Source organism: Ambystoma mexicanum, chromosome 6p (assembly GCF_040938575.1).
Source record: "Ambystoma mexicanum isolate Mex_15411 chromosome 6p, UKY_AmexF1_1, whole genome shotgun sequence".
NCBI classification, from domain to species: Eukaryota; Metazoa; Chordata; class Amphibia; order Caudata; family Ambystomatidae; genus Ambystoma; species Ambystoma mexicanum.
The window spans coordinates 256,005,847-256,027,407 of record NC_090935.1 but is presented as its reverse complement, the minus strand read 5'-3'; the positions used below and the strand labels follow the sequence as shown (position 1 = coordinate 256,027,407).

Below are 21,561 nucleotides of genomic sequence, written 5' to 3'. Positions count from 1 at the left end.
GGAAGACAGTTGTGGGTTTTTGTGATGGGTTTGAGGGTAACGGGCTATTACTGTGTGCGCACAATATTTGATTTACCTATATTGTGTCGATAGCTTGGTGACGTCACCCTTAGGTTTGTATATAGTACACAGAGTTTGAGGCGGTGAGAAGCTAGTGTTGGGAACTTGGGATTGGCAGACAAGGTGAACCAGTGGCGGTGCACGGAAGGTGCATATGCAGGATTGTGGTTGTGTGCCTGAGGAGGCAACGATTGTGAAGGAGGGGGCGGTGCACACCAGATAAGGTGTAGAGCCAGAGAGGCTTGTAGAACCTGGTAAGTGTTATCTTTGCATTGTGATTCAGCCGTGAACAGTGGATTATCGAAAAAACCTTGACTTGAGGTCACTTAAGAGGTATTGAAATGCATCAAGGTAACAGTGGGGGTAGGGGGAGAGGTTACTCCCCTTCAGCATTTGTGTAAGACACTTCCGCCTTATAAGGAGAAAATCTGCAAATATAGCAGAGAATGGTCAAAAGGTACAGAAGATAAATTAACCAAACCATGGCCACCTTGTGGAAGTTTCTCCACAGACGTGCAGCAATCGCTATTGACACACGTACAGGGTGTTTACAAGGGGAAGAAATTGACCAAACATATGGCCATATTCGAGTTGTTGTGCATGTTTCAAGAGGAAGAGGGGACACCGTGAGGCGTCAGTGGATGCTAAGCCAACAGGAGGTGAAGGACCAAGGGACCCATCCCTCTCCCCTTGCTCCTCCAAGTGTAGTATCTGATGACACAGACGATGAACAGGGAATGTATCCAATGAGAGAACTAAGGGCAGCAGAGGTGTATTCAAATCCAACATATAAGCCAGCACCATACACTAAAGAGATTAAGTAGAAAGGCGCAGGACAGCTAGCTAGTGATGCAGGGGCGAGCAATGAGGGCATACGCACGAACAAATGGATAGCAGCGCAGGTACTCTTAAAGCTTCAAGGGAAGACAGATGGGGAAGCAGAAGGGGCGACTGAGACAATAAAAAGTCTGAAGAGAGACACCGGCACAACAGACTGGGCAGAACTAATGGAGGAGGATAGAAGGGAGAAGGACAGTGAGGTTAGAACGTAAGGACAGTGAGAAGGAGAGAGGAGAAACTGGAGCTAGAAGAAGAGGGAGAGCATTTGGAAAAGGAACAAGAAGAAAGAATAGTGAGGGATTTCAAGGAAAGGAAAAGAGCAGAAAGGAAAAGAGCGGAAACGGAGATGAGTGAGAAAAGGGAGAGGGAACTAGAAAAGGCAGAGAGGCGGTGAGAGATAGCAGAGCAAGAAAAATGAAAATTAGCAGAGAGGGAACAGAGGAAGTTGCAATTGGACAGACTGGCATGAGAACGAGTGCACAGGGAGGAAGACGAATGAGCAATAAAGGCAGTGAGGATGCAGGCAACGTTGGATAGGGAAAAGAATAGACGCGAGGAGGATAGACGAGCTGAACGAGATAGCACAAATTCACGATGCAGGATCGCGACAGAAGGAAGTGGAGCAGGCCTAGGGGCCTGGGCAGGAGGCAGCAAGTATGATTTAGTAGACATCGATCTTAGCATGAAACCTAACACAGACTTGACATCGAGGAGATTACGTTTCGCCGATGATTTCTGTAGTAACATGGACACAGGATCCAACCATGACAACAAACACAGTGGGGACGAGAGGTGGGAGCAAAGGCGGTCACAGTCCATGGGGACAGACAAGTGGGTGTCATGAGAATCTAGGACCCAGAGACAAAGAGAAGGAGGGGTCGATTCAGAAGAGCAAGCACAGCAGACGAACGACATGTGCACCACACACAACACATCTGTTAATAGACTAAGCGATCTCCCTGGACGCAGGCGGGGGGTGGGGTAGACCGCAATAGCTTGTTCGAGAGGACGATTGTCTAGAGCTTATGCCGATAACAGAAGAGTACCCACATTGGGACCAGCAGATATATGCACAGACGTTGAGGACGAGAGAGGGCCTTGACGAATTAGACTGTACTAAAGGACACCAGAGGAGAGGGCAACATATTCACAGATGCCCTTATTAGAGAGAGGATGGGCGAGACCTCAGTATGTGCCATGGAAACACACAGACAAGGAGAATGTGAAGTGTAGATTACCATCATTGAGCGCAGGGAAGTGGATTAATGAGATGGAGTAGAGGACAGCTGGACACAGGCTGGGAGCGGGTGACGTAAAGGGACTATTAGTAGCAATACTAGGAGACGCAGCTGATGACGTATGGAAGAGGGCGAGGTTCGACACAGAGCATGAAGCACCATTCGATAAAGTACAAGGCAGCAGTATGGAAAGCATTATGAACACAATACCCAGGTACGTCAGACAGTGGGGCGATTTCGTCCCGCAAAATGAGGGAAAATGAAGACCATCGTGCAGTACATTCGGGAGATTCAAGAGCTTTGGCGCCTTGAAACTCGAGAGCCTTCGGACAAAACAATAGCAATATTCTATCATAATTTAGTGCAGGGACTACCAGATCCAGTACAGAAGAGTTTGAAGAAACTGGTGGGGATGGAAGCGAAGGGATGCGCAGAAATACAGCTCACAATAGTGCATCATTGTAGACTGTGGCAGGAGAAGGTAAAGCAAATAGAGGAAGATAGGAAGGCAGATGAGGCAAAACTGGTGCAGCAGAAGCTATCAAAGTATGCGATGGAAGGGGCGGTTATAACCAGCCCCACCCCACAGGCACAGCTGCAGTATCAACAACCACAACAGTTTGCACTGCCCATGGGAGGAGGGTACATGGGGCGAGGTAGCCCACAGCAGGGGTTCCGAGGAAGGGGAGGTTTACAAAGGGGGCATGCTTCGGGCCACAGATGCATCACAACCAAGGGGGGTTTCCAGGAGGGTTTCGGGGATACGGACAACAGATGCAACAGAACACAGGGGAATTTTCAGTGGGGGTTTCGGTACAATGGAGGGAACCACCGCAGTGCTGGACTTGCGGCCAGCTAGGACATATTTCACGGGCAAGTCGATTTAGAGGAACACAACAGAATTGGGGAGAACATGTCAAGCGGGACAAGGAGATTATTATGTACAGGATCAGCAGCCACAAGGGCAGTTGCAAGGCACATATCAGCAAATGGCCCAAGCACAAGCACAGCCACAGGAACAGACGCAAGTACCACAAATGGCAGCACCAATACCACAGTATTTACAAGCACGACAGATCATGGGGAACACACAACAGCTAACACAAATACAGGACGATGACACATCAGCACACATGGACACAGTGGCGACAGTACCAGTTTGACGACTGCGAGGAGTTACCGTTTTGGGGAACAACCAGGAAAATGATTATCCATGTACACCCAATAGGACAGCCCACAGACAAACTTGATGTGTCCCATCCTGCGATCAAACCCAACCCTGTGGAGGAACCTCGCATAGGGTTAGCAATAGGTGACAAAATAGTTTTCCTTTCTTGTTGACACTGGGGCGACTGGGTCCTGTATTAGGGGAGGAACATTTAAGTTGTCAGGTGATGCCATAAACACTCAAGGATTCTCTGGGGCTAGAGAAGCGTTTCCTTTTACTGATAATATCCTACTATCTATAGGAGATCACGACTTATCACTACATTTGCTTTACTCTCGACAGACACCTGTAAACATACTGGGACGGGGCATTATATGACCATTTCATTCACAGACAAAGGCATAGTGTGCTTGACACCAGGCATACACATGGTGAATGTAAAGCAGATCATTCAAGCATATTGGGGACGCACGGTACAGAGGGGAGGTTCCAGTGGACCCAGGGATGTTTCAATGTGGGACTGACATTGCCATTGCATGGATGCTAGGCATTGCAGGGAAGGTGTGGCGAGTTCCAAACGGATAACTGTTTAGGCCAGAGACACCACAGGATAAGCCAAAAGGGACGATAGTGCCCATAGAAATTGAGGCAGTGTTGGCAAGAGGATTGGATTGTAGTATATGCAACAGTGACACTGGGACGACGTATAAAGCAATAATTGCAGTTGGAGAAGGGTGTAGGCTGACAACAGTGACAGGTGATGAACTATTAGAGAAGAGAGACAGTAATTGGAGATGGCGTTTGAAATGAGTAACATTTTGGTTACAGATCCATTACAGAGAAGTGCCACAGAGACAATTAATGCCCTCATTGAGGGAGGCATTCTGGTACCATCAGAATCTCCATGCAACACAGCAGTGTACCCCGTGCGCAAGGCCAACGGGGGTCACGACGTTTTATTCAGGATTTAAGACCTCTTAACCACATTGTAGAAGCAGAGTATCCTGCGGCAGCAAAACCGGCGACAATGTTGTGTAGCATTCCAGCGGAAGCCACCTGTTTCACGGTCATTGATTTAAAGAATGCATTCTTTTCAGTGCCACTACACCCAGACTCACAAGATCTAACCAACTTATTTACTGAAACCAGAAGTAGAAACTCACTTGTTTACCACAAGGGTACTGCAAGTCACCATCTATCTTGAACATAGAGACAGAAAGCACAGTTTTACAGTAAGTAGACGACATTTTGATTTGCAGCGAGACAGAAGATCATTGCAGCGAGGACTCCGTGCACATGCTGAAAGTGTTAGCTGACAACGGGTACAAGGTGGACAAGGCCAACCTACAGTGCTGTCAGAAGGAGGAGCTATACATTGGACAGATGAGATCTAAGGATAGCCGACACATTGCCCCAAAGAGAGCAGAGACAATACGCAAGACATCCAAGCCCATGACAGTAAGGGAAATGCAACAGTTTTTGGGGTTGTGCAATTATTGCAGAGCATGGGTCTTTGGCTATAGCACATACACCATAACACTATTGGGTGCACTGAAAGAAGCACAAATAGGAACAAAGACACCGACATGGACCACAGAGATGACTGAGGCATTTGAAGAGTTGAAGGAAGCCATAAGCACTGCTCCAGTGTTAGGGACCTCTGACTACAAAAAGGAGTTTCTTATTCTCACACACTGATGGTGTATTGATGAAGGTGGCACCGACACAGAAGACAAGCATGGGCCATAAGCCAATTGCTCATTACAGCTGACAACTTGACCCAGTGATGAGAGGACATCATCCGTGCAAACAATCATTGGCAGCTGCAGCCTTCACAGTGAAAAAGTCATCAGCAGGGACAATGGGGTGCACCACCACTCTTTACGTAGAGCACTCCCTTCTTTGCAATACTGCATAAGCCAAAGAGCACACAGAGCATCAAGGTATGAAGTGATACTATCGAATGTAGGACAGAATATAGTAAGATGCAAGACTGTAAATCCAGCAATATTTTTGGCAAATGTTCTCAAGGCAGGAGACTGTGCACATGATTGCAGAAAGAACATAGAGATGTTCAGTGAGACACACAAAGTGGAGGAGGATGCACTTGAATTGGGAGACATGCTGTACATTGACGGTTCGTCGACAATCAATCAAACTGATGGGATCAGACGTACTGGGACAGAAGTGGTAAGACTGAAACAAGCGAGGTGGTTGTGAGTGCACGGCTACCATCCCCTTATTCAGCACAGGCAGTAGAACTAGTGGCTCTTATATTAGCACTAGAACACAGCATAGAGAATTATGTGACAATTTATTCTTACTCAGTGTACGTGCTGTCAACAGTACACCCAGGACTGGTGCGATGGCTCAGTAGAGCAGACGGGACCCCAGTGCAGCATGTGCTATTATTAGGCAAATTGATTGAAGTGATTGCATATCCAAAACAGGTAGCACTAGTGAAGTGCCAAGCTCACACGAAAGGGGAAGACTATCTCAAGAGGGAACGAAGCAGCAGATTATGAGGCAAAGTGTGCCGCGTATTTTGGACAACTGTGGGAGCTGGAGGAGAGGCCAAAAGCTCAGGGAGGAGTGAGGAACATGGTGATGAGGGAAGGTTACAATGTACTACCAGAGACCCGGATTATGAAACTACAGGGAGCTGAACCTCTTGAGGAGAAGCAGCTATGGATAAAAGAGGATGCTCCATGTCTCCAACAAATGCCTCATGGTGACAGAACAACACAGGGAAAGTGGTCATGCCACTAGTGTTGCTGAATACGGCATGAGCACAAGTGCATTATCCAACACACACAGGGAAAGAGGTCATTGCTACACGCATTGGAGAAACATGGTTTTGCCCAAATTTGAATGAACGTGTAGCTGATTTCATAAGTAACAGTTTGACCTGCCAGCAGTTTACAGCAGGGCATACCTTGAGGGTTGTGAGAGGAGCCATACCAAGACCTGTAGGACCATTTCTGCATCTCCACATGGACTATGTGGACAGGCTACCGCTACATGATAGTGGTTGTCGTCTGCCCATTCTCTAGATGGAGAGAGGCTGGGCCATGTTCCCACGCTGATGCCCTTAGGAGCGGCTAAGTTTCTGGTTCGGGAAGATTTTCCAAGCTGGGGCGCGTGTGATGTCCTGCGGTCTTACAACTGCCCTCACTTCGCCAATGAGCTGTTTCAACACATCACAACCTGGTTAGGCATTAAGCATAAATTCAACTGTGCGTACCACCTGCAAGCAAACGTGGTGTGTGAACGCCTAGGGCATATCCAAAACTTCAGCAGAGCACCAAGAAAAACCATCTCCATTGTTTACCATTGGCCTTGTTTGAATTGCACAATAAGCCAGGGTCCAGCCCACCATTTAACGCCCCACGAGGTGGTGACAGGACGGTGCATGCATCTTCCCCAGGCTCCTCCCACAAGGGCATTGAAAGATTGTGAGAACAGTGCAGATGTGTTAGGACTGGAAATGCATGAATACATCACTTCCCTGGTTTCTAGTACTTCCTTTATATCTCGCCAGATACAGCGGATCCAGAGGAGCCTAGAAGACAGCAAAGATCGACTGCGATGACACAGCAAGACAATAAACTAAAACATTTAGTGAAAGTGGTAGACATTGTCCTCCTACATAATTTTGTAAGGCGCTGGAATGCGCCTATATTCACAGGACCACATGTTGAAGAAGTCACAGACATAGCTGTTAAATTAGTAGGGAAGTCTGTGTGGAATCATCTTCAAGACGTCAAGCCCTACAAAGCAGTGGCCTCACCTGGCAACAGAGTTTCCATGGCCGACAGGGCCAACGTTCAAGACCTTGATGAACTACGAGTGGTTGCGGACCTCACCGAGTTAGGGAGACAACGCCACCCCATGGTTAGACAAATCCTGGCAGCAGGAGTGGCCACTGGATCACTTGTGCAGATTGACGAATGTAACACTGTTCGTTTGTTATTTTTCTTTTCGCACACGCAGGTCTACATGAATGTTGTGAGGGTTGTATAGGTTGTTGTCCTGATGTTACCACCCCTTCATCACCCTGAAACTTTTTCTAACCAGTTTGTGCACTATATAAGAAGTCCCAGATCACTCGGAGCTGTCTGGGTTCAGTCCTGGCACCTATGGTTGCAGGCTCATATGGGACATCAGTCCTGGCACCATAGGCGCCAGGCTCATAGGTGCACACTTACCTGATGCAGACCATGCAGCAAAAAGATCCTAGCCCATGTGAGGCCTGGAAGGGACTACTTTACCTTAGGGACTATTTTGTTACTCGGGTGTGGTCGGGGAGGAATACCTACCTTGGACTACTTTGGAGGCTATTTAAACCACGCCCAAAGAGCAGCACACGCTTCGCGTTATTCTGCATCCAGCAGCGTAATGTTCACCGTGCCAGCAGAAACAACCAGCCTTCTGCCACGCCCACCTCGAACCTGGAGCACCTAGAAAGAAGGAAAGAAGCAAAGGTTAGAACAAGAGTATTACCTGATTTCTTACCCGATTCTGGATTCATCGCATCTTCAAACCAGAGGAAAGACTTTGTTTTAAACGCATCGCCAGCAGCAGCGCCGCGCCATACTCACCATTCCAGGCAGCATCTCTTCGATCCGGCGCTACCTCCATCTTTACATCGCCGAATCCCGGCACCTAAGGGGGACAAGAAACAACAAGGTGAGCAGAGAGAACAGACAGAGACAATCTCTTTAGTCACCATATGCTTACCTGATTTTACCGCCGGAGGTATTATTCATCAGCACACCACATCTTCTTATGCCGCACCTGTAAGAAAAGGAGAAAGCAGCAAGTTTAACCCTTAGCATTATTTACCGGACAGTGTTGGGTAACATAGACTTTTACCGGAGCGCTTTCAGCTGTCAATCTTCTTATTGGGTCAAAGCTGCAAGATAAAAAGAGGAATTGGACAGGAGTGAATTCCAGACATTTTGAACTCTTACGAACTATATACTTACGGCTCTTCGCCATTACCTTTTGGAGTCCGGATTCGTCTACAACTCTTCCAATATCTTCAGGCCAGTGAAGTAACTGGTCATCAACGCGCCCCTGTGTTCTTCGCCGGATGGAGGGCTCATCCTTCAAGAACATAAGGTGAGAGGGCACTTCAGAGGTGATTAGTGGGGAGGACAGTGGGGGTGCTATGACTTGAATCCACAAGTGGCTAAATCCATCTCTCCACTTGTAGGAGAATATTTCTACGGGTCAAGCAGACAAGATTAGGAGGGCAGATCCAGTCAGTCATCGCTGCACTACGCATCACGTGGGTGGAGGCTGCAGCAGTCCGGGTCCGAACGACGCCCCTGTGTGAGCCAGGTGAGCGTAACACTTTATCACTAGGCTGCAAGGATCAAGCAGCCTAAGTGGGTATGAAAGAAACAATAAAGAACATCATTATCATGGCGTGTCTATTAATTCCCAGTAGCTTGATGGGATTTGTATTTTGGCAGTTGTATGTTGCTGTTAGCACTACAGCTGTACCGTCTACTAAGTACCCCGACCCAGGCAGGAGGCACAACCATGTCAGGTGGACAAGAAGACACTGCCGATATGGTATGGAGAGGTAAGCGCAGTGTTGACACAGACATGAAGGGAGTTAATATGTATCTCACTGACACAGCACAGGTATCTAACAACATGTTGTTTAAACATATGACCAAAGTAGGTAAGGAATCCACCGGGGAGAGTTATGATGTCTGGTCTTTAATCCCCTACATCAGGAGTGCTTACAGAACGTTCAAAGCAACTGAAATACCCGTAGCAAGAGCACAGTGCCTGATGTATCTTGCAATGTTATAAATGCAAGGATGATTCCAAGGGAAGACAACAACATTGAAATGGAGGTCCAAAGGGACCTTCCCATATGAAGACAATTACATGAAGACATTAGACATGATGAACAATTACTGGCAGCTAGACTAAGGGTTGCAGTACATAACTATCGGACCAGAGAAAGGAGACTATCCCACATGAAGGCATCGCCATGTCCCTGGACAAGAGTAAAGGATATAGGAGAGCATGGATGCTGGGAGAGGCCACAGATATTAGTGTGTGGGTGTACACTAATGATGGATGGCAAGACAGAGTGGTGAGAAGCAAAGCACTGACATTAGCACAGTCAGCAGTGAAGGTGCACGAAGAAAATGACAAGTGACCGAAGGAATGGGATGCGAGAGCGCAAAGTTGCTGACATGGGTGGAGAACGAAGCTGGACGGACCGATGCCAATAATTCCCCTGAAGATATTAGCGTTGTCCTATCAGAACAATGGTGATGTCGAAGTTGGCGAGAACGTAGTATGCAAAACAATTGAACAATTTACAGCAATGAGAGCAGGAACGGCAGTACTGAGGGATCACTACTGGGCATGTGGATCAAAGGCGTATGAGAAGCTGCCACCTGAAGCTCATTGGTACACATCAACATGCCTTCGTTGGAGGTACCCAAAAAGGATGTGAAGGAAGATAGATAACAACAGACAAAGGAAGACATTGTCAAGATAGCACCAACAGCCCAGACAGAGAAGGCAGAGAAGGCAGAGAAGCAGGACAGATTGAGCAGGGGGGTTGGAATTACTTTTCAGAGGCATCAGAAACAGCACTGAATGAGATCCCAGCAGAGCACAGGCTGTTTAGCAGAACACAGATGTTCTTGGCAACAATAATACCCGGAATACAGACAAACACAAATGCTAAGTGGTTATAGATCACTAGTTGGGAGCTGATGGTAACCGTGAATGGGTTCAACGCCATAAGCTCAGAGCGATAAGATTGGTGGCGCTCCAGAATAGATATGTTCTGGATCTTCTCACAGCCACGGAAGGAGCAGTTTGTGCAAAGATAGGGAGTTAATTTTGCACATTCATACCAGCCAACGACAAAGATAACGGAACTCTCTCAGAGACAGTAGCACAGATGCATGCGAAGATGGAGGATGAAGCAAGAGGAACAGGGAAGGGCAAGAGCTGGCTCACGTATATACGGTCATGGATGCCATCATGGCTGTCAGATGGACTGAAGGTGATGGCAGGAGCCCACGACCTGGGAGCAGCATCAGTGTGTGGGATCAAGATCTGCATGGCAAGGTGCAAGAAAACAGCAGAAGAGGCTATTGGAATGCAGGTCCTGGTGGAAGTAAACATAGGAGCAACAAGAGATGGGATTGTTGCAGCACGAGACAAGATGAGAGCAAAGATTGCACAGTGTGAACTATTTCCAGCAGGAACAATAAAACTGTGCAATCCACATGATCCAAAGTTCTATGAAGGGCCGTTGGTTTGGTGCAACCCCGAAGGAGTATGCTGCTACATGCACTGGTCATTTGATGACCACACAAACTATTATGGACACCTAGAGGAATAACGAAGATATGGCAGCCCAGAGCAAAAGGACTGTCATATAAGGAGTTGGTCGACAAGTCAACCAGAGGGGGGACTGAAGAGGAATGGGCAAATTCACTCCCTCCTCCAAGATACATGACGCGGAAGAAGGCCAGGCGATATCGTGAACGCCCATATTATTTGACCAATTCCTAGTGCTCCAATAATCGAAAAGTATGTCGAGGGGTACCCACTCAGCCAGCCCTAGAGACCAGGTGCAGTACAAATCTTCCCCAGAGTGGACGAGGAGCCTCAGGCCACAACAAAAGAGACCTCAATTGACAGTATCAACTAAAGCGCTGAGAAGCCACTGACGTCATGAGACACCCCCATTTAGAAGCGTTAGACAGAAAAGCAGATGTGCCATCCGCACATCAGGACACAACCACACACTCAAATACACGAAGAACATGAGCGTACAGTTCTATAGTTAGAGGACAGTTACATATACATACTGTCATTGCTTTTATTATTTTGTCATTAGATTAAACACATCAATGCAGAAACAGCAAGAAGCAAGAGATCCAGAGTACAGCTTGCAGATGTTTATGGGCAAGCAAGAGGTACAGTTTGCATGCTTAAGGGCAAATAACCTTATGGAACTGCAGGAACACCTATGGGACCTTACAGAGCCAAGTGTGACTAACATACGGAGATGATAGAAAAGCATTGACACTGTAGGAACCACATAAAGGTTTAGGAAAATTACAGATGGCCACAAACCCCTCAGCCAGAGCTGACCTTAATTCAGGCTGGACGAGAGCAAACGTGTGAGACAGAACCTACTGCCAAGGCCAGCAGATACCAAGGACATTCCAGTCCCTGAACGACAGTAATACCAGCTGCAATAAATGCGAATAATTCTTCATAATTCAGAGCTGCAGAAGCTCCAAATCATGTGCTCTGAACACGTGACCCGGCCGACTGACTCAGACAGTGAATTGAAACCAGAGCTGAGAAGGAGAGTTGATCTCACACCGCCAGACAGAAGCTTGCAACAAAGATGTTACAATGTGAGACAAGTGTTGCACAAGACGAACGGTCACTCTCATAGTTTAAGGTGGTGCACACAAGTTACAATGCAGACACATCGTCATTCTTATTACCTTGAGAAGGTGCAAAAAGGGCCGAGAACCATTGCGGATCCCAGGCCTGCAGACGTCAGCTCTAGCCAAACACAGTTCAGGCTCCTATGGGTTGGTAGCAATGGGCAAGAACCAATTCTAAGACCCTCACACTGCAACACTGTTTAGAGATAGGCTGGGGGAGGGGGGTTTCCTGGATATCTTGCGATTTTCCACACTGTTTGCGTTTAGTGCAGGATTTATTCATCAATTGTGGTGCCAATTGTGGGTCTTTATCAAGGCTGAAGCACATATTCTAAATAAAATTACACACATATTTACAGCAGTGTTTGTTTTGGTGAGATTTGTGAGTTATAAATGTGTGCAAGTGCAGAGTGCAAAATGTGGTGACATTATGATGGTAGTGAGTATGCAGAACATTGCTACAGCGGACCCCCGTGTCCCCCCACTCCCTCAGCCATGTAAGTCGTGTTCTTCAACAATATGGATACAGTTGCACCCGCACTCACAACGCCAAACTTCACGCAACCACCAGCACCATATGGTTTAGTTCGCACATACCAAACACCCGGGATTCCCCACACCGGAGCCCCGTGGCAGCAATAGTTCCTTCCCACGCCACTACCATTGGGCCTGGTCTCCGATGCTACACGGATCACGCCACTCACTCGTGCCAACCCCCCACCAAAAGCAGATCCTGGGTATCCAGCATTAACCAGTGACCAGGAGCTACTACTGGGGAACCAGGAGCTAGTACATAGGGTTCCACAAATCTAACTTCCACATAAGATGCAAACATATCATTGAGTCCATTATTAATTATGTTTTAAATGTATCTTAATGTTTATTTATAGATTGTCTGAAATGAATGAATACATTTAAATTCTCATAGGTGTGTTAGTTTGGCACCAGTTGGCCCAGGGAGCCAAAAGTAGCCCCTGGTAGCTGTTGGTGTCAAGCTTACCAGGTTCTTCCAAGCCTCAAGCAGGAGCTAAATAGCTCCCAGCTCCTCTCAATTTCGAATCCTGCGCTACATTAGATGTGGTGCATGTTGTCAGCTTCCTAGCCTCTATGGCTGAGCAGGGCAAAGCGATCAGGACCATTAACACTTTCAGATCAGCAATTTTGGCAGGACATGAAAGGGTGCAAGGCCTACCCGTCGGACAACATTCCTTGGTATGTAGGGGAGTTAAGTACTTGAGGTCCCCGGTGCCTAGGTACTCACAACAGTGGGACGTAAATGGAGTATTACAACTATTTCAGAAGTGCTCGACATAAAAATGTCTCGGGGAAAACCCAGTCAGACAATTTAACGTCCGTGCTATGTGTGATATCATGCAGTTTCTGATATCAGGGCCTTAATAATGTAAAAGGTAGCTCCAGTCAGAGTAAGACTTCCTATCGATTTCCTAAGTGGATTAAAACATCTATCAGGTCAGTAACTTATCTGGCATTCCCGGAGCAGCCTAAGCTCTGGCCAGTCAGTTGTCTTCTAGCTTACAAGGCCATAATAACACGACTCGGGCCCACCAGGGAACTCGCAATTGCTTATCGCCTTGCGAAAACCATTTAAGGCATCTGCAGCCACCCTAGCCAGGTGGGTCAGATGGAGTATCCAGCATGCAAGCATAGATAATATGTACGGCGCACACTCAGCGAGTGGCACAATGGTATCCAAAGCCTTTGCCGTCGGGGCACAGCTAGAAGATATTCTGAAGGCTGCACACTGGTCGAAAGAGTTAGCATTTAAAACTTTATTTTAAGACGATCGACCAAGTTGTCTCATTGGTGGTGAGTATGCTTTAAACCTGTAAGTAAAATCTTAACCTCTGGTCTTCACATAGAATACAGATGTTCCATACCAACATGAAGGAAAGTCATGATTCTATTAAAGACACGGCAGCAAAGGATTATCCCTGCTGCGCAATCACTACAGAATAGGAAAGTGAGCGCATAGCAAGGCGAAGCGACCAGCTACGGGACTAGTGCACAGCAGCATGTTATGATGTGATTGCCCACCCAGCTAGGTTACAGGTTTCGATTTTGTTCTGTCGCCTCTGCAGGTGCATTAGCAAAACAAACTGGGTCGTCAAAGGCCGAGGCAAACAAGTGATCTCAGTGAAGTGATTACCAGTTGGGGTGCAGAGTTCAGTACTATCAAGGAAACAGCTAAATAAAGATTGAACATGGAGGAAAACAGGAGAAGACGTTAATAGACAACATGGCCGTGTTTGGCTGTGAGAAGACCACGTGTCAACGTACAGCCAATCAATTAAAACGACTAAAAAGGCAGTCTTGCATGAAATTTGTCCTTTTTTCTCATTTTCACTGTTCAATTGCGTTTTGTCAAATTGCTGCTTGAGAAGTAAACAATAGAGTCAAGCATAATCGTTCACCACCTCACACCTTAACCCGGGTTAACAGAATCATTACTTTCTGTGGGGACTTGTCCTACGAGATCTCGGAGCCACAAGATCTTGTGATAAGCACGCACAAAGCAGGGAAGGCAGCAGGTGCGGACTGCCAGGGGAACGGTTGTGCCCCAGCGCTCCTCCTGAGGTGGGGCCCCGCAACCCCACTTAGCAGCCATACACCCTGGTGCTGCATTGTTTCATCCCCAGAGTGTTATTCCATGGCCATATGAAGAGGCCTTGTGGGAGCTCGTAAATAGACAGAGTGTGTCAGGTCAGTGCAGTGAAGTCAACTGCACTGACTTATCAAGGGCTCAAAAGTGAGTATGTCAAGGGCTCTGCATGATACAAGGTGCATATAATAAACACCTTATAATCATTCTAACGTCCTGTGCTGATTCGATCGCACCACTATTGGGACAGATATACTAAGACATACCTCTCAGTCATCTACACCATTGAAAACAATTACAAAAAGGAAAATAAAAGTCAACTCTGCTGATTTCAAATTGTGGAGGGTTTACATCGCATTTTGTCATGTTAGTGAGATGGGTGGAGCTATGCAGATTATGCATATATTTGAGTGCGAGCCAAAGCTCAACACACAAGTGGCTCTCTATCCCGCTGTTAAAAAGCTGCCGTCTATGGTTAAAATAAGACTCTTTTGGGTTAGGCAACAGAAAAGGGTGACGCACCTCAAATGATCCTCAAAACCCATCATCAAATACTGCAGTGTTCCGAGTAAATGTAATTAAATAACTCCATTACCTCCAGGTCCACTCTTCCTAGTCCCAGTACTTAACTCATGAGGCTCCTGCCTCCGACAAAGTACCTTCTTTTATTTCTTTGAATCCCTATAACACCTCCCCCACATCCGTGTCACCCAGTAACATTTTTCCTGCCTATAGCAGGTTGGACATTTCCCAGTGCTGGGCTCCGGGGAACAACGAATGCTGGACCCCTGGTGGGGCTGTGTGGCGGGACCTTCGGCTCCTTCAGGTGCGGCATTGCTCGTGGGCCCCCTGCAGGGCTTTGGGTGCCGTTTGAGCAGGAATGCCTCACTCGTTTTTTTGCTGGGCTATAAGCCACACAAGGGCTTCATGGCCCGGGTCCTAAAGGGCGGTAAGGAGATGGGGGCTTGGTCATGTATCTGCATATGCCTTGTTTTCTCTTGCCGATGGGGCCGAGTGTTCTACGCGGCTACCAGCTCCATTTAAAGTATTCTCCCGCCATTGCTTTCTGGAGGCGTGTGGGCTCCTCCTCCGGCGGTGCGTTTTGGAGGAACGGGCCATTCCCAAGGAAATTGTTGGGCCTTCCCCATTGGTGGATGTGCTCCTGACCTACCTTGTTAAATATGTAGGCGGCAAGTTCGTGTTCTGTGTTTTGTCTGTGCACACCATGGGTAATCATTCTGAGAAACTCAGGGACCTTGTCCTGTCTTCTTCCTCGTCTTCCTCTTCACCTGACCTGCGCAGCAGGAGAAAGAAGGCAAAGCGGTTTTCCTTAAACAGGAAGGATTAAAGTGGCTGCTAAAGCATCATGCTGAGGTGAAACACAGCCATGCAATGGCCACAAGCACCGGCGTCTGTCTTCCTCTTCATCCTCATCTTCTGTCACCGAGTCCTCTGCTTCTTCCTGTTCATCATCGGCTGATGCAGAAGGAAAGAATCTGGACAGGCAAGGAGTGGAAAAGGTGCAGTTTGGGACTGCATGGGGTTCTCAGAGCCCCTGATTCCGGTGTAAGGGGCTGACCCTGCTATACACCAGTATAGGCATACCCCAAGGATGGGGTTGCCTTTGGTATCCGATATCCAGAATAAAATTCTTCGGGAATGGTATGATCCAGAGAAGATGGCAATACCCTGCTGTATGGCAAAACTCTACCCAATAAAAGGGAGCAAAACGTTGCTATTGGATCCGTTGAGGTTGATGATATCTTCTCCAGCCTGGTGGGTCACTCCTCTATGTCGGCCGAGGAGGCAGCTATTCGGGACCCGGTGGAACATAGGGTCAATTCCAGCCCGAAGAAAGTTCATGCTGGGGCACATCTGAGTGCGAATGACTGCGGTTCCTACACGGCAGAAAATGTACTCAGTGGTTTCAGAAAATTGAAGAAAGCAGTGAATGGGGGTTCTGATTGTGTCCCTTTGTTATCCGAGATGCAGAGACAGGTTGTACTTTTATCCAATCTAGCATTTGTTAGGGTGCGTGGTTCGGCCATGGCGAGGGCTGGTGTGTCAGCCCAGAGGCATGTGCATCTACGGGATTGGAAGACAGATGGTTCTCAGAAGGCAGCTGCCCTAAAACTTCCTTTTGATGGGTCCAAACTTTTTGGTGATTCACTTGAAGATAAAGTGCATAAAAGTGTTTTGCGCTGACATACATGCTGACAAGTTGCGGTGCAAGTGTTACGCTCACCTGGACCCCACAGGGGTGTCGATCGGACCCGGACAGCTGTGGTCTCCGTCAACATGATGCGTAGTGCAGAGATGACTGTCTGGACTAGCCCGCCTAGTCTTGTCTGCTGGACCGGAAGAAGTATTTTCCTGCAAGTGGATACAGGGATTAGCCACCTGTGGGTTTTAGTGATGGCCTCCCAACTGTTCTCGCTCTCCCCCACTAATCACCTCCGATATCCCCTTAGTAACCTCACCTTATGTTTGTAAAAGATGAGCTCTCCATCCTGCGTGTCTTGCAGGGGCGCGTAGATACCAGTTACTTCACTGGTTTGAAGGCGTTGGGAGAGTTCCGGTAAGCATTGACTCTGAAGTCCCAGGCGGGATTGGTAAGTATCAAGTTCAAGGAGTTCAATGTGCCCGATGTTCACTCTTGTCCCCTTCCTTCCTTAAGTTGCAACTGAGTTCGTGAGAAGAAGGTCTTGTAGCTGCTGCTGGCGTTCAGGTAAGAGTCTGTGTTACCCAACACTGTCCGGTAACTATTACATGCGTTAACGTGTTGTTTTTCTCCCTCTTTACAGATGCGGCATATGAAGATATGGAGAATAATACCGCCAGTGTAAATCAGGTAAGTTTATGGTGATAAGAGGTATTTGTTGATTCCCTTGGCTCACCTTGTTATTCTTGTGCCCCTAGGTGATGGAGAAATGATGGAGACAGTGCCGGATCGAAAGATGCTGTGAAAACTGGTGAGTATGGTGCCGTGCTGGAGCTGGCGAAGCGACGCGTGCAGGACTGATGTACTTCCAGGTCGGGAGATGAAATGGATCCGGATCAGGTAAGGAATTTGAAATAAGTTTGTTTTCTAACCTTGTCCTTTTCTTCCTTTTTATTCTAGGAGCTCCGGATTCGAGGTGGGCGTGGCAGAAGACTGGATCCTGGCTGCAGGCACGGTGAGAGTCATGCTGCTGGATGCAGAATAACACGAAGCATGTGCTGCTGTTCGGGCGTGGTTTAAATAGCCTCCAAAGTAGTCCCAGGAAAGAAGTTCCCCAGGACCACACCCGAGTAAAAAATAGTCCCTGTAGTAGAATAGTCCCATCCAGGCCTCACGTTGGCTTGGATTGATTTGCAGCATGGTCTGCATGAGGTAAGTAATGTCTATGAGCCTGGCGCCTATGGCGCCAGGACTGATTTTTATTATGAGCCTGGTGCCTACGGCGCCAGGACTGAACCCAGACAGCCCCTAGCTGGGGCTGCTGGGGTTTTTGTAAATGTCTGGATGCCTGCTCCCGGGGCTGATGGGCTTGATCCGGATGCCCGGGGGTAGGCATCATGACAGCAAGCATACATCGACAACTAAGAAGTGTTCCTCTGGTTCTGTGACCGGAAGGTCTTTCCCTGGCTCCTCCTCTCAATCTTTTCAGAGATCAAGGAGGGGGATGGGGTCCTCCACGCTCTTCACGTCCTGGGCCAGTACAGAAATCCTGATGGTTGAACAGGCTGGTGGGCAGGCGTCTCCGGCTGTTTTTTCTTGTATGGGAACGCTGGTCCTCGGATTTCTGGGTTCAAGACACCATTCGGATGGGTTATCAAGTGGCCTTCCTGTCTCCACCTGTCCAGGTTTGCATGGTTCCGACTGTGCTTCCCAGATCCCGGACCAAGAGGTTGGCCATGGAAAATGCTCTCCGAGTTGTTGCTGAAGGCGGCCATCATGCCTGTCCCTCTCTGTGTTCGGAGTTAGGGTGTCTACTCGTGGGTGTTCCTGGTCCCCAAACCTTCAGGGAAGTATCGCCTAATTCTGGATCTCAAGGCCCTGAACTGCTTTGTCCGGAAGATACATTTCAAGATGGAGACTTTGCAGAACATTCTTCCAATGTTGTACGGGGGGAACTGGATGGCATCTCTGGATCTCCAGGATGCATATTATCACGTGGCTCTCTGCCCGTCACATGAAGTTCTTCCTTTTTGTAGTGGGATTCCGGCATTTTCAATTCTGAGTGCTCCCGTTCGGGTTGCGATCAGCCACCAGAGTGTTCACCAAACTGGTGTCTCCCCTTGTGGCGCATTTGCACCTAGGGTCCATTCAGATTTTTCCCTACCTGGATGATTGGTTGGTCAAGGCATCCCTCTGGCGGACAGTCATGACTCATCTCCAGTTGGTCTGCCAGGCATTGCAGGACTGGATGGCATCTCTGGATCTCCAGGATGCATATTACCACGAGGCTCTGTGCCCCTGTCACATGAAGTTCTTCCGTTTTGCAGTGGGATCCTGGCATTTTCAAATGAGTGCTCCTGTTCGGGTTTGCGATCAGCCCCCAGAGTGTTCACCAAACTGGTGGCTCTCCTTGTGGCGCATTTGCACCTACGGGCCATTCAGATTTTACCAAACCTGGACGATTGGTTGGTCAAGGCATCCCTCTGGCGGACAGTCATGACTCATCTCCAGTTGGTCTGCCAGGCATTGCAGGACTGGATGGCATCTCTGGATCTCCAGGATGCATATTACCACGAGGCTCTGTGCCCCTGTCACATGAAGTTCTTCCGTTTTGCAGTGGGATCCTGGCATTTTCAAATGAGTGCTCCCTTTCGGGTTTGCGATCAGCCCCCAGAGTGTTCACCAAACTGGTGGCTCTCCTTGTGGCGCATTTGCACCTACGGGCCATTCAGATTTTACCAAACCTGGACGATTGGTTGGTCAAGGCATCCCTCTGGCGGACAGTCATGACTCATCTCCAGTTCGTCAGCCAGGCATTGCAGGACGGGGTGTTTCTAGTGAACTGGCAGAAGTCTCAGCTGGAGCCTTCTCGGGATCTAGTTTTCATCGGGGCTCAGATTTGCACGAGTATGGGGAGGGTGTTTCTGTCCCAGGAAAGGATCCATCACTTGCTGACTGTTCTAGGCAGGATTCTCAGGAAGCAGTATGTCTCGGCTCGCCTATTGCTCAAGTAGGAGGGGCACATGGCATCTTGCATGTTTCTGGTTCCTTGGACGCGTCTACTTTTACGTCCTCTGGTGTCTTTTCTCTCCCACTGGCTCCCGACGTCTCAAGCTTATGAGGCTTTGATCCCGATGGCCCCAGCGCTCAGGGTCTCCCTGCTGTGGTGGTTGGGGATTCCGAATCTCCGGGCAGGGGTGTCCCTGGTCTTTCCGCCTGGGACCACGCTTACTACAGACACCAGCGGAAGAGGTTGGGGAGCAACTTTGGGGGTCCTCTCGGCCCAAGGGTTGTGGGATCTGGAGGAGAGTCGCTGTTCATCCAACTGAAGAGAGTTGTGTGCCATTCTCTGGGCTCTGGTCTACTTCAAGGTGTTTGTGGAAGGCTGGGCAGTTTTGGTCCGGACGGACAATATGACAGCCTTGGCATAGGTCAACCGTCAGGGGGGTTCTGCCCACTCCTTGAATGCTCTGGTTGCTCAGATACGTTTTTGGGGAGAATCGCATCTGGTGTCCCTGGTGGCCTCACATGTCGGGGAGGGTGGACAATGTTCGAGCAGATCTTCTCGGCCGCCGGTTTCCCTCTTCTACGGAACTGGTTCTATCAGACCAGGTGTTTGCAGAGATCTGTGTCAGATTCGGGACCCCGTCCTAGATCCGTTTGCTTCTCCAGCCTCGGGAGAGTTTCCCCTCTTCTGCTCTCGGTTTCAGGCGAGTGTGTTGGGGGGAAGACGCCCTCACGGTGCAGTGGCATCGGAGTCTTCTTTATGCTTTACCGCCTCTTCCCCTTCTGCCTTGGGTGGTTCAGCGCATCAGTGTCCAGGCCGACTGTGTTTTTGGTAGCTCCGTTCTGGCCCTGCCAGAGTTGGTTCCCCTCTCTGTTGGAGCTTCCGTCCGGGGAGCCATGGCTGGTTCCAAAGTGGCCATGTCCCCTTCAGGGGGGTCTGAGGTTGGGGGTCCGAAGGATTCAATGGCCAGTATGGCCATTGTACCGTCTAGGTTGATGTCTCAGGGGTTTTCAGGTCCTGTGGTCGAATCTGTCATGAATGCTCGTAGGTCTTCTACTCTAAAGGCGTATGGCAGGCATTGGGGCCATTTCCGGGACTGTTGTGGGCGGTCTGGGATTCTTCCCCCGAGTGCTGGTCTGCCCGCTATTCTTCAATTCCTCCACAAGGGTTTTGACAAAGGCCTGGCGGTCTCCATGCTTCGCTCTCAATGATCTTCCATTAAATTTCTCTTGGGGGACTCTGATGGTCACCTGGATGGGGAGGTGTTGGTGGGGAAGTTGTTCTGGGGTTTTTCTTCTTCCCGTTCATGTGCTTAAAAAGGGCTTCCCCCTTGGGACCTCCCTCTGGTCTTATGATTCCTTCAAAGGCCTCCCTTTGAGCCCATTTCTAGATTGACATCAAACATCTTACTTTGAAAACTGCTTTTCGTATTGCCATCACTTCTGCCCGTAGGTTAGGGGAAATTGGGGCTCTACTGTGTCACCCCCCCCTTTCCTGAGGGTGCTGCCGGACTCGGTGGTTTTGAAGTGTGAGCCGAAGTTCCTCCCTAAAATTGCGTCTTGGTTTCACACCTCAAAATCTGGTTCTCCCTGCCTTCTTTCAGGATCTGCAAAACGCCAGAGGTGGTGGCTTGGCATGCCATTGATGTGCGGTGGACGGTGTTGGAGTATTTGGCTAGGATGGCCCCTTTCCGCCAATCTGATAGTCTGCTGGTTACTTTTGGCCCTACTGGTGCAGGTCACAAGGCCTCAGTGGTTTCGATTAGCCGATGGATCCGGGTTGTCTCCATGGCCTATGTGGCGTCTGGGCTGCCTGTACCTACGCACATTCAGGGGCGGTCCACCAGGGGTTTGATGGCTTCCTGGAATGATGCACTGTGGGTGGGGGAAGGGTTTCTCTACAGGAGATTTAAAGGGATGCCACCTGGGCTGCTCAAAGCACTTTCATCAACCACTTTCGGTTGAATGTCTCCCACTCGGCGGATGTGTCCTTCGGGGTTGCGGTTTTGTCA

At 48.7% G+C, this 21,561-nt stretch overlaps 1 protein-coding gene across 1 annotated transcript in view; it reads right to left on the bottom strand.

Annotated features, from left to right (window-relative positions):
• ELAC1 (elaC ribonuclease Z 1) overlaps window positions 1-21,561 on the bottom strand; it is a 75,141-nt gene that overhangs the window by 52,574 nt on the left and 1,006 nt on the right. The window lies entirely within an intron of this gene.